Here is a 4,673-nt window from a genome sequence, read left to right on the forward strand (position 1 = left end):
GTTGCAGGTGGAGCCTAATGGGAAGTGTCTGGGTGATGGGGGCAGATTCCTCTTGAATGGCTTGGTGCTGTCCTCATGGAAATGAATTCTCACTCTATTAGTTGGCAGAAGTTTCCTTCCCAGCTCACTGTTTAGAGGAGCCTGGCCCCTCTCTTGCTTCCTGTCTCACCAAGTGATGTCTGCCTACACCAGCTCCCCTTTGCCAAGAGTGAAAGAAGCCGGAAGTCCTCACCAGAGCAGATGCTGGTGTCATGCTTCTTGTACAGCTTGTAAAACCATAAGCCAAATAAACCTATTTTTATAAATTACTCAACTCTGGTAATCCTTAACCCTTGTCTTCTTTGCTCCAAGAATACTAACTGGCAACGCTTGTGGCCACAGCATTTACCCTGAGATAAATTTGCCATGAAATATCTCGTTTTTAATTATTTTTGCATCGCTCTAGTATATCAACTTTGGAAACAAAAGACATTGTTCTATTTATAGCATTGTGTCACCTAGGCTGGAGTGCAGGGGTGCAATCTTGGCTCACTGCAACCTCTGCCTCCCAGATCCAAGTCAAGCGATTCTCCTGCCTCAGTCTCTTGAGTAGCTGGGATTGCAGACATGTGCCACCACACCCAGCTAAATTTTTGTATTTTTAGTAGATATGGGGTTTCACTATGTCGGTCAGGCTGGTCTCAAACTCCTGACCTCGTGATCCATCTGTCTCGGCCTCCCAAAGTGCTGGGATTACAGGAGTGTTACACTGCACCCAGCCCCCCCCCTTTTTAAGACAGAGTTTCACTCTTGTTGATCACGCTGGAGTTCAATGATGGCGATCTTGGCTCACTGCAACCTTCACCTCCTGGGTTCAAGTGATTCTCCTGCCTCAGCCTCCTGAGTAGTTGGGATTACAGGCACACGCCACCATGCCTGGCTAATTTTTATATATTTTTTAGTAGAGACAGGGTTTTACCACGTTGGCCAGGCTGGTCTCGAACTCCTGACCCTCAGGTGATCCGCCTGCCTTGGCTTCCCAAAGTGTTGGGATTACAGGCGTGAGCCACTGCATCCTGCCCTTTTTCCTTTTTTAAGAGACGGAGTCTCACTATGTTGCCCAGTCTGGTCTTGAACACCTGGGCTTAAGCAACCCTCCTGCCTCAGCTTCCCAAAGAGCTAGGATTACAGGCATAAGTCATGGTGCCTGCGCCTACTTTTTTTTCTAGAAGTTTTATTGTTTCACCTTCCACATTTAAATCTCTGATCCATCTTGAATAAACTTTTGTGTATGTTGTTAAGTAGGGGGTCAAAGCTCATTCTTTTCACTTAGATCATAGCTCACTGCAGCCTCAAACTCCTGGGCTCAAGTGATCCTCCCAGCTCAGCCTCCTGGGTAGTTGGGATTACAGGCCCAAGTCACTGTGCCCAGCCAAAATTATATTAGTAGTACAATCTCTACTATGTAAATATCTGCATGGAAAAACCAATGAAGACCATTCAGTATAAAAACTGTTATTTCCACATGGTAGGCATTTGAGGAATTTAAAATTTTCTGAAATGAGCATACCTTACTGTTATCAATAAAAACTACTGTTTTCAACATTTTTTTTTTTTTTTGAGATGGAATCTCGCTGTCTCACAGGCTGGAGTGCAGTGGCGCAATCTTGGCTCACTGCAAGCTCCACCTCCCATGTTCACACCATTCTCCTGCCTCAGCCTCCCAAGTAGCTGGGACCACAGGCGCCCACCACCACGCCTGGCTAATTTTTTGTATTTTTAGTAGAGATGGGGTTTCACCATGTTAGCCAGGATAGTCTCAATCTCCTGACCTCGTGATCCGCCTGGCTCGGCCTCCCAAAGTGCTGGGATTACAGGCATGAGTCACCGAGCCCGGCCGTTTTCAGCATTTTTATAAGATATTTTGAAAAAGAAACGATTGGTCTTTCAGTTATCATTACGTATAAATAAACCTATAGGCTGGGTGTGGTGGCTCACACTTGTAATCCCAGCACTTTGGGAGGCCAAGGTGGGTGGATTGTTTGAGTGCAGGAGTTTGAGACCAGCCTGGGCAACATAGCAAGACCTGGTCTCATTAAAAAAAAATAATAACAATAAAGAAAAAACAAAAGTAAAAGAAAAAAAACCCCAGTAATTTCTATGAAAAAAAAAAAAAATCCAGAAAAAAGGCTTAGAATAAACTCTCAAGTTGGCTGAGTAAGTTGGACTTTGGTTGCTTAGATGTTTAACTGAAACAGTTCAGGTTGACAGTTCCCAGTGGCTGATATATGGGTGAGTTATATTTGAATCAACTGCAGTTTTTTTTTATTTAATAAAATAGATTCTAAAGCTTTCTTTTAGACATGCTGAATCAGAATGCCCAAGAGGTGAGGCCAGAGAACCAGTATTTTAAATAAATGATCTAGATTTGGGAACTATTCTACCTTGAATTATAATGAAACAAAGGTGGCTGGGTGCAGTGGCTCATGCCTGTAATCCCAGAACTTTGGGAGGCTGAGGTGGGTGGATCACCTAAGGTCAGGAGTTCAAGACCAGCCTTACCAACATGGAGAAACCCTGTGTCTACTAAAAATACCAAAAAAAAAAAAAAAAAAAAAAAAAAGGGAGGTATGGTGGTGCATCCCTGTAATCCCAGGTACTTGGGAGGCTGAGGCAGGAGAATCACTTGAACCTGGGAGGCGGAGGTTGCAGTGAGCCGAGATTGTGCCATTGCACTCCAGCCTGCGCAACAAGAGCAAAACTCTGTCTCAAAAAAAACAAAAAAACAAAAAAACAAAGGTATGACTATTCTCTCTGAGCAGACAAACTACTCTCAGATTGGAGAATGTTAACATTTTAGACCCAGACTAGGGAACTAGGAAAAGGCTGTGGGCCAATGTTCTGACCTTCTCAGAAAACTACCAAGCTGCAGACACCACATGATGAATGGGACTTAGTCCAGTGTAAGGTGGTAGTACCCATGTTTAAAAATAACAAGGTCAGGCCGGGTGTGGTGGCTCACACCTGTAATCCCAGCAATTTGGAAGGCTGAGGCAGGCGCATTGCGAGGTCAGGAGATCAAGACCATCCTGGCCAACATGGTGGAACCCCGCCTCTAGTAAAAATACAAAAAATCAGCTGGGTGTGGTGGCACATGCCTGTAGTCTCAGCTACTTGGGAGGCTGAGGCAGGAGAATTGCTTGAACCCAGGAGGTGGAGGTTGCAGTGAGCTGAGATCACGCCACTGTACTCCAGCCTGGCGACAGAGTGAGACCAGGGGGTGGGGGTTAAGTTCCTTTCGCAATTAGTTGAGGTCTTGGCAGCCAACTTTCAACCATTTTTGCTCCAGACAGAGAGAACTTCAGTTTCTCCTAACCTAGGCAGTCAGTACTATTGTAGAGCAGCAGACTAAGATGTCTATTGTTTCCCCTTTTCAGATAGAGATATCCAGTGAACCAGTCCTATCACACATCCTTTCACCACCTTGGAATGTCCACTAGTAACAGGAACACAGAGAAGCAAAGGGTCAGAGCGACCCCTGACCTGCCATGCAGTGTTCCCTCAGGGAAAGCAAGAGGGAAAGAACAAGTTGAGCCTGCTTCCTCACCCCAGCAACCATGGGGACACTGTGGAGGGTCTCTGGGCCTGGCTCCTGCGCCATTGCTTATCTGGCTGGTCACTGCCCCATAATGAAAGGCTCCTTATACTGAATGGAAGGGACAAAATACCATAAGCAGGGCTGATGCCACACGGGTGCCAGTGCTGGATGTCTGTTGACAGGGGCATGTGACCTACATCAGAGGACACAGAATTGCAGTTTACCATCTGCACCCTGCTTCCAAATCATTTTTTTTTTTTTTTTGAGATGGAGTTTTGATCTTGTTGCCAAGGCTGGAGTGCAACGGTGTGATCTCGGCTCACTGCAATCTCCACCTCCTGGATTCAAGCGACTCTCCTGCCTCAGCCTCCTGAGTAGCTGGGATTACAGGCACACGCCACCACGCCCAGCTAATTTTGTATTTTTAGTAGAGACAGGGTTTCTCCATGTTGGTCAGGCTGGTCTTGAACACCCGACCTCAGGTGATCTACCCACCTCGGCCTCCCAGAGTGCTGGGATTACAGGCATGAGCCACCATGCCCGGCCCAAATCATTTTTAAAAAATTGAACCAGTTGCCAACTTTTAAGCGCCAACAGACCACCCATAGAAATCAAGATTTCCATTTCTCTTGACAAATATAAGACCTACCACCTTGGGCATTCATCCTCACAGTTCCTGTCACTTCGCTATTGCTCCTCAATGCTGAGGATGAGGGTTGATCACCACTGATCATCGTTAATCCAGTTCACACCACTTTTTATTCACATTACCTATTTGGCTCCTCTAGACCACTGAAGTTGTCACTTCTCCTCCATCCCTTCTACCCCTTGCCTATATCCACAGTATCCTTCATGGGACTCCATTTGTTCCCCACAAGGTCCAAGAGATTACACCCACATTCTCAGCATCTTTGGACTGCACAAACTGAATGGCAACACAAAGAAGAAAACGATGAATCTTCAGCCAATATTTGGAATAGTGCCTACATCTACTGGCTTATGATCAGCTACACGATTCCAAACTCCTAGGATATTTATTTACCCACTCTTACTCCTTCCTCCCATTAAAGAAAAAAGATAACTTAGTAGACAGTAG

This window comes from Macaca fascicularis, chromosome 20, assembly GCF_037993035.2.
Source record: "Macaca fascicularis isolate 582-1 chromosome 20, T2T-MFA8v1.1".
Classification (NCBI taxonomy): Eukaryota; Metazoa; Chordata; class Mammalia; order Primates; family Cercopithecidae; genus Macaca; species Macaca fascicularis.